Source organism: Strix aluco, chromosome 2, assembly GCF_031877795.1.
Source record: "Strix aluco isolate bStrAlu1 chromosome 2, bStrAlu1.hap1, whole genome shotgun sequence".
Classification (NCBI taxonomy): Eukaryota; Metazoa; Chordata; class Aves; order Strigiformes; family Strigidae; genus Strix; species Strix aluco.
Window position 1 is genome coordinate 124,105,709 of NC_133932.1, and position 12,599 is coordinate 124,118,307.

Consider the following 12,599-nt stretch of genomic DNA (forward strand, 5'->3'; position numbering starts at 1 on the left):
TGAAAGAAAAATAAAAGTGCGGCAAAATAAAATTACTATTGAAGGATAACATTTTTAAGAGAGAGTGCCTATGAATTATTATTCTACTTTCTGTTTAAATATTCTTGCTCCAACAAGAAAATCAAACTAAAATGCTCAAAATGTATTAAATCTGTTACATGGATGATGATCTCTATTGGAATGACACTGAACAAGTTCTATTTTAATATACAAGATATATAACAGAAATCCCTGGGGTTTTCCCATATATATATGTATATATACACATGGCAAACACTCTGCAGTGTCTGACATCATATATACCTCACTTACAAGACGGATGTTGGACTCTACAAGATACATATAATATACTATGTAATCACCATGGAACAACAGATTAGTTACTACTGATAACTTGTATGTGGGGGACAATTGCATGTTATCCCAGGGTCTTTTTTCTTTTTTTTTTTTTTTTTTTATTAGTATTCTGCAGTTTTATTACATTAGTTTCAGAAATTATTCCTTTGGCAAGGATTCAAGGTGAACCACCCTCCCAGTGCACATGTGAATCTGCAGTGCAGGAGGGTGTCCTTGTTGAACAGTCACCTCTAGGGCGGTAGAGAGAGGGTTGAGATACAGGTTATCAATAGACTCCTGCTGTGAATCTTTTCTTTTGAAATTCCCTGCAGTGTTCTCATGCCTGCTGTTGATATTTTGGTGCTTTGAAGCTGTCCAGTTGGCAGCTTCAGTAAAGCAAGTATTGTTGATAGCTGCAGGGGACCCAATGTAGACATCTATTTATCAATAATTCAAATATATACAGCAGAATGTTTGCTACTGCAATCATCTTAGGTTGCATCCTTATTACAGAGGTTAAATGCTACAAAACCAGTGCTTCTGTCCAATAAAGAATCAAAGGCATTTTTATAGACTGGAATTTTCCAAGCAGCCTGTGAAAATTTAGTGTCTGGCCTTAGCTGGATTTTCAAGAGTTTGACAGAAACAGAAAAAAAATAACTCTAATCTTCAGGAAAAAAACATACCTAGTACTCAAAAAGTTCAAGCCAGATATTCCAAATAAACTAGAAACAATTATAAGAAACTATATTTCTCAAAGACTTTAATAATTTATAGTAGTAACAAAGTGACAATACACATCACCAGAAAGCACTATGAATTTCACTCCCTGATGTTTGTGCAGAGCAAGGTATCTCTAGACCTAAGCAAAATCAGGAATATTCATAAGGCACAGGCAGTACCTAAATTAGAGTTCATTCTTCACATAGTCACTGAAAATAAAAGGCTGCTTTGTCTCATCCTCTGGAGATGCTCTGAAACTTCTGTCTGTAATTGTGGCTTTGAAATGAGGGGATGACACAACACGAAGATAACCTTGAATTTCATATTTTAATGTAATAAATAGAAATAATAAAAACAAAACTTGAGAATGGTGGGAAGAAGGAAGTTTCCACTAACACAGATAAGTCTACTCATGTCACATAAACCTGATGCATATATAAAGGGAAAGCTTTGCTGAGATTCACACAGACTGTAGCAGTTATGAACGAACACCGTAAGCACCATGAATGTGTTCTCGTTGTGCAAATAGCAGTGAAAATACTATTAGAGTGAAAATAAAGTTTTATTATCTCACAACATTGTATTTGCTTTGTGAGTGTAAGTGCAGCATATTGATTTTTCTAATCTTTGCAAACAAGCAACTCAACTGAGTTACAAGATAGTTCATTTTAAAAATAAATACAATTGTCACCTGAATTAAAATCTTAAAGCTATCCACAGCACTTCTATTCTACCAATGCTAACCAATTGAAAAGCTATAATAAATAGGCTTCTTTCATTTTTAAACTTCTAACAAATGCCCATAAGGCACTAAATACTAGAACTTCTTAAATAAAAGTATCATGATTTTTTAGTTAGTTTTTTTAAAAAGAAGACTCCCAGAAGAGCTGCATATTGCATCTCTACCTCACCTGTGGAGACAAATGTCAAGAAATATCTATCACTTTTACTTGTCACCCAAAATAATCAATAATGGCCATGAATTCCAAGGTAGACAGTCTCTTTTTGCAGGGGTTACAATCTGGTCATCACTGACTGTATTACAGGAAATGGAAACCTATCAACTAGAACTAATGTAGGACAGTGAATTCCCTTTTCCGTCTTCATAAATTGATACCTGGTAAGTTCTACCTTTGAAACTCTTCTAAGATGTATGATAAGTCAAGATACAGATTATTCTAGGAAGTGAAATAAGGGTAAGAGAAAGGGACTGGAGGAACAGTTCCTGAGAACTAACCTCTCTCATCAACTCAGGCATATATTTTGTTTTCTGAACTAAACCAATAAGCAGTGTAACTTAAATACATGACTGTTATCCAGACTTTTCATAGTATCAAGGCTCTAAAGCCACATCCTTTTATGTGTCACGTAAGAAGAAAACAGTCACACCCCTGTCAGTTTCTGGTGAAAAGCAAGGCCCTTTAAGGGTTATTTTAGCTAATGCAATCATGGTAAGGAGAACTTTGCTTTTCATCTAGTAGACAGGTCATTGAAATAGCCTGTGGAAATGTAAAATTTTGTCCCTTGTGTTCGGGTCCTGAAGGAGGCACCATTGCATTTCATCAGGACATAAGTCTTGTTACTGATCCACATTTGTCTTCTGGATTGGACAACACCCAGATCCTGAGTTTTGAGGTGTGGAGAAGTGGAGAAGCAAAGTAACAGTGGTGTGTTTGTCTGAAATTAGAATGTTAGAAAAAAGAGGAAACAGTAACTAAAAAAACCTAAGTGAAATTAGCTCCATGATTAAGTGGAAGTTCAGTAGGAAGGTGAACAGAACCTGCTTTCCTCAACTGTGCTTGTATCATACTTCAGGTGCCAGAACTTTTATGGGCTTCATACATAAACTTTGCTCTGTTAAATATGACATAGTTGATACCATAAAAATTTTGAAGACAATGATCATTTCCATTTGGCAAGATCTTTCAAAGGCTCAGGATAAAACTTCACTGAGAGATTAGCATTACAAGGAATCGTCATAGCTTCTAAGGACAGAATAATAAATTGTCTTTTTCAATTTATTCTATGTGAGAATTGGCTCATTCTTTTTAATAAAATTCAAGTATCATTTTTTTTCAAACAAATCTAAGAAAATTTGTGAACAATTTCTTTACAGATCAGGGGATAGTGTAAGAAATCATACAAGAAATCTTTCAGAAACCAAGAGAAATTAAGAGCGTGGAATGCAAGCTCTTACTCTGTTTTCTTCACCATAAATTAATTTTCTGCTGAAATTTAACCGATACCAAATCAAAACCGAATGTTTTACAAAGGTTACTTGGCAATCATTTCCAGAGATTGCCATTGTTTTATGATGATGTATGTAAAACAGAATTTAGGCCACAGTGAGATGACGTGAATATACTTTCCACAAATCCAAGTAGACTCTAAAGTTTCTGAAGGGAAAAGACTGTTAAAGCTAAATAAAGACTATAAACATTTGCTTTTCCAAATGCTGTCAAATTAAAAGTTTTTCAGTAACTCTATTAATATAGAAAACTCTGGACACATTACTTGCTCTTTGGTGCTCTCAGTGACATTAACCTATTACAATTTTAGTTAACAGTTCAAAACAGAATTATATTAGATGAACTTTAATTAAGGTTTTATTAATTCTTAAAAGGCAATTTTAGACATAAGGAGGTTGACATTAGTCACATACAGTTATTCTAAAGTCAGCTACAGTGTAAGTCTGTAATTGCTAAAAAACTTTGGTTTTTTAAAACAAAACCAATAAATTCCACAAATAGAAATATGTGTAAATGTACAGACATTGTTTCAATTTCGTAAAGCCAGTAGAGCTGACCATCTATCTATTATCTTTTTTTTAAAAAAAAAAACCAAACTAAAATTCCCCCTTTGAAAATATAAGGATTTAAGTTTCAAATTGTATGTAGGTAGATGTATAATCAACTATATTTGATTTCTTGTTGGGTACAAATGTCCAAATCCCTTACTAAACATGCTATACACACTTACTAAAGAAAGACTGTACTAAATCAAGTTCAGAATTTTTTTTTATTATTCAAAAGAAAACATTGGCTAGATATTTATTACTCTATTCTTGAGCTAAATCCAATTACTTTTACAATGTATGGCATGTTTCAGTATTTGACAGAAAAATAAATAAAAAATAAATAAAATGCTCTCTCACATCTCAAATCACGAATGACATTAAGTACCAATTCCATTCCAGAGTAAATACATTTGATTAGCACAATGACTTAAAGGAATGATTTGTTTCACAAGATGCAGTAAATCTTCCATTTATTCAAATATTGGTAATCACTCTAGCTGAATTGCATAAAGAGCATGGAAATTAGAGGAAAGATAAACAAATGCAAATTGGTTATCACAAGGCAAATGCACTATAATGAATTCTCTATCCTATGTAAGCAGCATCATCCCCAGCAGCCTACTTTGTTCTTAAACCAGTGCATATATATACATAAATGCTTAAGACTGACTTTAAGTCAAAACATTTACAGAACAGATGTTTAAGCTTCTCCTGTGTGGCTGTAAGAGATCCTGTAGTACCCAAATCAATACGCACTGCTTCTTATTTCTTGAATGTGGTGTTAGGACTTCCCCCATACTCACTTTCATCAGGGTCAGAGCACTCCAACAACCCACCTGCACCCTGCAGCCCAGTGACTTTTTAGGGTCTTCTCTCCCTTGCAGGGTGGAAACAGAAGTTTGTTACAGAAGCAGCAGAAGACAATAACAGGTAAGTAGGATTGCTCCCACGTGGGGTGCCCACATGCTCCCTTTGACATAGATAACAATAGCTGAGGGAGTGGCAACGGGACTGTGTGCCATGTGAATGGATCACCCAGCACAGTCCAAGAGCCTGTTTGCCCAAACGCTTACAACCCTAGAGAAGAAGATGCCAGTGACTGCTAGATTAAATGGCAAGCAGGGCATTACCAAGAGATTTTGGAAACAAGGAAGTAAGCTTGAAAAGAAGTACAAAAACACCATGGCAGTTTGAGAATGCCAGTCACCCCAGTGTCATTGCGTTCTCCCAGGGCTGGCAGAGTATCCTCAACACTCAGGGCCGCAGGGAGCACATGCAGTCAGTGCACTGGTGGTGTAGGTTGCAACGCAGGACCCACACCTTGGGGGTGCACCCATGGGTGCTGTCTCACCAGCGGGTGGGCTGATATGGGTGCAGGCAAAGACAGAGCATGCAGGCAACTGTGTGAGCGTGTGCTATTCACATTTCTTGGGATTAGTTATAGTAGGCTGTTTCGGAATTTAAAGGGTTTTTTTACAGCTTTATCTATGTCTAGCATTGTGGTTTATCTTCTGTATTGTTAGTATTGATCCCAAATATACAGTTCATTGCTTGTTGGTTAATTATGTATCAGTAATAAATCAATAAATCTCTTGGAAACAGATTGGATTTAAACCACCATGAGTTGAGCAGCTTTTCTGTCCGACATTGTTATAGATAAACTTCATGGTCAAAGCATATGTCTTTGAACAAGCTCTCTAAACATATGGCTCTCTAAACATCCAGGAGCAGAAAAAGGGAACACATTTCATACCCAAATGATAAGCAGAAGCTTTCAATAGTGGACAGAATTATGGTAAGAGAATGAAGGTTGTTGAAATCATAATATTTCAGTAGAAGTGGCAAAGATAACTATGGATTAGTAGATATGGATGGGTCAGAAGGTCACTACAGTCTGGACCATATAGATATAGTCCCTTAAAGCAGATGAAGGTTCTAACAGTTGAACAAGGCTCAGATTAGGCCAGGTGATTGAGACATGTCAATTGGGAGTAACTGTTCTTTGAAGAAAAGCCAAATGATGAGAAAATGCTCTTATAATAACTGTGAAGTTCTGTTTTGCTAAGTGTAAGGATGTAATTTCCTCAGCACTTCATAATAAAAGAGTTATAGGATAAGGATTGAATGTATAATACAAGCAGCACATACTCTGAAGAATACTGTTTCACACTAAACACTGGTTGTATTTATTAAGATTTACAGAGTTACAACATAAAATCCTGTTATCATTCTCTGTATACCTCATTTTGCAAAACCTTAACAAGATGACTTCTGTAACATGAAAGTGTAGAGTGTTGCCAAATGAAGTTTAACACGTAATACATGGGCCAATTCATCCCAACTAAGCATCCCAAGCTCCTTTTATTGACAGACACCCTGAGGATGATTTAGATGTGGTTGAACTGAATTACGTTCCACTGATTACAAACAGAGACTCAGCAACGAAGCTCTAAGCCAATGTGCCTTAGGCCTGCAGTAGAGTGTATGGAAGAAGAGTGACTTATTTTTTTAGTTTATCTTTTTAAGAATTAGTATTTTGGACTGGCTGTTTTAGAAATGACAAGTTCTGTATAAGCAAAGTTAAAGATAAATAAAGAAATCATGCTCTTTAATTCATGCATGTATTTCTAACCTTGTAGAACTGGAATTGAAAAATGCACACTCATTTGTAAAAAGTGTATTTTAACTACATCCAACTTAAATGTATATGTCATCAGCTAAGTAGACACTATTGCATATGCTTCTGTTAATTCAGTTGCTAAGATCGGCACAGTGGCATTTATTTTAATGTGCAAGTTCCATATTCTCATTTAACTGAACATTCATTTGTCTGGAAGACTGAATTTATGTGGGCACTAATTTGTTATGGAAAATGAATGCACTATGCAAGAAAAACACACATTTCTTCTTCATCAGCCAAATTATTTTTAAATTTAGCAACATGACTGATTACTTATGTATGACAATTACCACATTTTCAAATAGGGATATTTCCTAGTTACTTATACTGAGGTCTTAAGAATTATTAAGATTTTGTTTTTATCATGAAAATCTCTATAAAAAAAAAGAAATTATATTGATAAATTTAATACAAGCATAAAAGTATTAAAGAAAAGCATTTGGGTTTAAAATGGAATAATTTTTCATCCCCAGTTGAATTATTATTCTTTTGCTATGTTCACAAAAAAGTCTCCTGTACAAACTATGATCTACATATTGGAGTTTTAATAATGCTGATGACTTGGTAGAGACTCAGTAGGATAATGATATATGTTCATTTTCTTTTCTACAAAAGGGAAAATAAAAGTAAGTAATAAACCTAACGTTTAAAACTTTTATTCTTCTGCTGCTCAATTGCATATTCCATAGGAAAAGCAAAGCAGAAGTGGAAATTCAAACCTTGTTCCTAAGAATCCAATCTAATTCTCACACAATTCCTTATGCTTCCTTTATCATCTACATAGTTATTTAATCAGCAGTTACACTACCACCATCTATGCTCTGGATTTTGCTTAACTGTTAAAAACAGAGAAGCAGACAATGTTGGCCCCTTGGAGTTGTTCAGCTACAACATCTGTCTCACTAGGCTTTTTTTTTTTTTAAGTTGATGTAATTTTATGCAATTAATATTTTTGGTTGTCCTGTTTCTCTTTATTTTTTGTGCTTTGGTCCCCACACCATCCTAGTGAGTTTAAAGGTTGCAATGTGTGGCATGCCTTCTATTTGCTGAATGGTTTGAGGGATTATTTGACAGGCACAGCTGACTATCTTTTTTGACTTTATCTTCACATAGTGTTTATACTGGGTCATTTCTTTCCCTATGGACATGATGATGTCAGTCATTCTACGAGTTCTGTTGGGTTTGTCTTCAGAGAATGAATTGTTTATTTACCAACTGATAATGCTTTAATCAGATTCCCTTCTAAGGGTTTTCCGCCAACTTCTCTTTCCTACTCCACTCCCAAATCCTAAAATGTATTTTAGCTATGAAGGGGAAATTCTAATTGTAACTGCTTAGCAGTGGTAACTTCTGACTGAGGAATGATCTGGCATGGCCCAACTACAAGAAGGGTTAAATTGTCTGGAAGCAGGAATGCCAGACAGAAGGACTCCTTGCAAGGGAGTGAAGTGTCCCTTGATGATAAGAAACAGCCTCAGCATTGTCTTGTGGCCATCCTGGAATGGGTGTGCTCAGGGCCTAAGATCAGGGACCACGTTTGGGCAGCAGAGCTGGGCAGGGGGATGGACCCATGGGCGGCCTGAGGTGGCCCATGCAACTGCTCTCGGGTTTGGTGCTGGGTAGATAAGGAATCTGCTTGTGACGCATCTTTGCAGTAGGACTCTGCCCAATGCATTGCTCATTTTTATTTTTTTTTTTTTTTTAAATATTTAAGCACAAACCTGTGCTCAATTTGCCTTGAGGGATACCATAAAAATTTCCTAACAGCTACCAAACTTATAAGTGACTGTAGAGTCTTAAATGGTTTTGTTGGTTTGTTTGGGTTTTTTTCTTTTGGTGTTTTTGGGGTTTTTTTTGTAGTCTATTTAAGAAACTATTTTGTAGTCTATTTAATTTTGTAGTCTATTTAAGAAACACAAGAAGGTATATACTGCACCTTCTAATTCCGTGGTACTTCTGCTACCTCACATTTTCTGGCTTTCCATGAATCCATATCTCCACTCAGTTCCTATACTATTAAGTTTGAATTAATTTGTGATTTTTTTAGTGAAAGTTAATATGCTCACTCCAAATTCCCTGTAGTATCAATAGATACTTTGATAAGAATGCATATGTAGCATTTTTATAGGAGCCTACTTACCATACAGACTACATGCTGTTCTTCAAATTTCATGGACTTATGCAACCCTTGGCACTACTGGAACCCTTGCTATTAAGTACAGTGGAATTTGAACAAGGTTTTTAGTTGATTGTTTTATAGACTTTCTACTTTCAAGGTATTTTATAATACGAAAACTAGTGATTCAGATTTTTCAGCTATATTGCCTGTTGTTCTACCATTCCTTTTATTCCAACAGTTTGGATCAAAGTTTCTGTTTACACAAATAGTCATATAATTAGCTGGTAAAATACTTAAGATTCTTCATAAGCATTTTATCAGATAGGTCATTGAACTGGGATAGTTAGGTCAATGGATTTATCAAATGAAAGAGAAGAGAGAAAGTGAAAGATTGTGGTTTGTACCTACACTGTAATGAGAAAAGCATAGTGCTACTTTACTATATTGCAATCTCTTGAGTTCCTTCTCAGCAATAGCTCTGGATTCCCAGTGAGCAGTATTACTCATGGGACATAGGGAACTGATTTTCATATAACTATCTATGTTAGCTGGGACTTCAACCTGCCGAAGCCAGTGGAAACATGTTCCTGACTTCCTGAATGACCGACAATAGCTTTTGTACTTCTACAGTTTCTGTACAGGGATTATTGTCCTCATCAAGGACCTAAATTCCTTTCCAGCCCCTGCCCAAACTTAGCTAAATTTCATTTTTGTATGGCTTACAGAAAAAAAGAGATTCTTAATGAAAAAAAAAATCAATTTTATTTTTGTTATACAAATTGTTGCATTTATCTCAATAAATACTATGAATTACTTTTCACCAAGTCTGTGAACTAAGCAATTCCTGCCTAGGGTAAAAACGTAATGTTCAGTGCCAGGCAAGCTGAGCCAAATAAATAGCGCTGAATGTTCTCTACCCCAAATATTAACCTAGCTTTCATTTTTAAAGTATTGAAGGCAACAAAGTCATATCTTTTTCTTAATCTATGGATAGTAGGACAGGAATCTATTTGAAAATTCTCATTACAAAAATAGTTAAGAACTATGGATTAATATATATTGAAAACTGAACAGATCTCTTTAAGTACATGTTAATTATCAAAACCACATTTAATATAAAAAAGAAGAGCAATTACTGATTTTATAAATGATCTTGGACAGAAATACATATAAATTATTGAGGGATGGGACTAGTACAGATACATCAAAATAGTGCAGATACAAGTGAAATGCTTAGAGGGCAGCCTTGAAACTGAACTCAGAGACTATTTACCGAAGTTTGTGTAGCAACTTTTAACTCTACTAAAAGCTGCAGAATAACTATCAGCAAAAATGAAGATTTGCCTAAAAAAGAGTGAGCTATATCTACCACATTAATACATTTAGTAACTCCTTCACAAGAGGATGCTGTCTCTACAGGGAAGTAGGTAAGGAAGTCTGGAGGATAAGAATGTATTTTCCCACTGGACTGCAAAGTCCAGTCAATTGTGCTACTGATTCAGTTTATATACAGAAAGTGAGATGTCCCCCCACCTTTCTCTTCCTAAATTTGAAAATAAAAATATTTCTTTCACTTTAAACAAATAAAACAATTCTTTCACTCACATTCACTACAAAAAACTAAGGGAAGATTTCTCTGTTTGAAGTGAGTTTTGCCAAGGAACTGCGGACACTTGAAGTGTCATTCTGTTTCCCTTCTACTTATAGTTAGGTGTCCTGAAACTTTATACATTTGCACAAAACAAGGCTTAAACAAGGGTTTCAGTTCAAACTAACTAACTTGTAGTGAAGGATTTTCAGTATCTAATTCTGGAAATTAAATTTTGCTGCATAAACCATCTCAAGCACTAACTAGGATTACTGTTATGACATTTAGATGCTGCATTTAACTTGCTAGAAATAGTAATTTACTTAAATTTATTTTTATATTGCCCAGTCCTCATAAACTATTTAAGTATAAATTCTATAAAAGATTCATTGCACTTTAAATAGGTTAACATATCACTTTAATTTGCTTATTGTATTAAAAATGTCACGCTGATATTTTTTTTCTTTTCCACTAGTGAAAGAGCTTTCTTGAAGGACAGTGGCTTTGACAGTCTGGCAAAAATGGGGATAGAATCTCTGTCAAAAGTCTTGCTTTACAGCATTCAAGAACACCTCTTTCTCTACTGCATGCAGCCACACAAAAAATTTCTTGAAACCCAGAACACCAGATAAAATTTCTATCAAGACTATTCTTTAACACATGTGCCTCCTTCCACATTATATTATTTAGTAAAGAAATCAGTTGTTTCTTTCGCCAGTAATGTTGAGACCTTTTGGTCATAATGGTATTATTCATCTACCTAGGTGTTAACGTTTTATCACATAATTATATCAGATTATTCTGAATGATAACTGATTTATTTGTTTTTTCTTAAATGAATGCAGACTCCAAATTTCACTTGCCATTTACAAATAAATAAATCACTAAACATAATGCCTGAACTGGGATGATATTAAAATGAATATTCAATAAAATATGCTTGAGACAACAGGATTAAAATTAAATTTGACTTTTAGTGTTTCAATAACTTAAATCCCAGATTTCCTAGCAATATGTTAGGAAAACCCCTCTTTCATTATAAATTAAGAATTTATTGAAAAGATTTTGGAGCAAAAGAAGAGAAACACTGAAAAAGCTATGTTTTTCCTCTATTCTGCTACAATAAATGGTGAACTACAACTTTCAGCTATTAAATCACAAAGACTACGCACTATTTTTTTAACAAAAAAGAGCCAGCCCATGTTTTTAATGTCTCTTAAAAAAATAAAAAGAAACACCCAGAAAAAGTGCCAAAATGAGTGCAGTCACTTATTCACAAGATCCGTTGACTCTAAGTCTTGTATCTCGTATAGATACACTATTCTCCCTTTCTGGCTAGAATGAAATCTGATAGAAATCACCCTATAAATATTTCACTTTCTCAGATATTTGCATTAGGATGATACACATTTTTCTTCTATATGTACATCGTTTTCCCTCTTGCCCCTAGAAGGAGTAGCAGCGAGCAGCCCACACATATATCTTTTAGTATCTAAAAGCAGGAAAGAACAATACGACCACGTGCAGTGATCAAACAGGAGATAAAGCCATGAACTAAAGGAAAAGCTATGCAACAAATATATATATATACTAATAGCTAGATCTAATAAGAGACAAAAGGGACAAACCCAAAACATATCTAAACTTAAGAGTGTCAAAGGGAAAAAAAAAACAAAAAACACACCAACCTGGGAGTGATGTGTAAAACTGTGTCTTCCTTTTGCCAAATCACTCATAGAATGTTAATATCTACCAGTTTCTTAGGGAGTTCCTCATTTCACTGCCTTAAAGTTGCTACTCTGATGACTGCCATATTCTTGGTCTGCAGACAAGGCTGGTTTTCTGGGAAAGCAGAGGCGTGCATGAGAACCTGGTGTCAACCAGCGTGAAAGGAGCAGCCCCATTCAGCTAGTTCATTTCGGAACAGGAACTGGGACAGTTCCCACCCATTTTAAAACAAGTAAACAGGGATGTCTTTCACATCAGTTGAAAGTTGTTCTTTCTTTTTGCTCTGTTTCTCTTGAATGGAGAATGTGATGTTTACAGGAAGCTGTAGCTGTGCAAGTAGTACCAAAGGAAGAAACTGAAGAATTCCCCTACAAAATCAAATTAGATCATTGTGGTTCTTACTTTATCTCTTAACTCCTTATGGTGTTTCTGAATTCAGGATTTTTTAAGAGGAGTTATGTAAGATCCTCTTTTTAAAGAAATTTAGCAACCCCTTTGGATGCATGTGTCTGAATGCCAAATTCTGCTTTTGGTACATCAGCAAGAGTCTGATTCATGCTAATGTAAATTTCAGTTGTACAGTTGGTCTCAAATCAGAAAAAAATGCCAATTCAATCATGTTTCTGTA

General features: G+C 35.0%; 1 protein-coding gene across 5 annotated transcripts in view; it reads right to left on the bottom strand.

Moving 5' to 3' along the window:
• The window catches only part of CNTN5 (contactin 5), a 671,848-nt gene that overhangs the window by 458,512 nt on the left and 200,737 nt on the right, over nucleotides 1-12,599 (bottom strand). Inside the window, exon 1 of one of the 5 annotated variants that reach the window (XM_074816206.1) lies at nucleotides 4,693-4,776. The exons of the other annotated variants lie outside the window; for them this stretch is intronic. The gene's annotated coding sequence lies outside the window, so the exon portion shown is untranslated. Of the gene's footprint in view, nucleotides 1-4,692; nucleotides 4,777-12,599 lie in introns of those variants that run through there. 5 annotated transcript variants of the gene reach the window in all.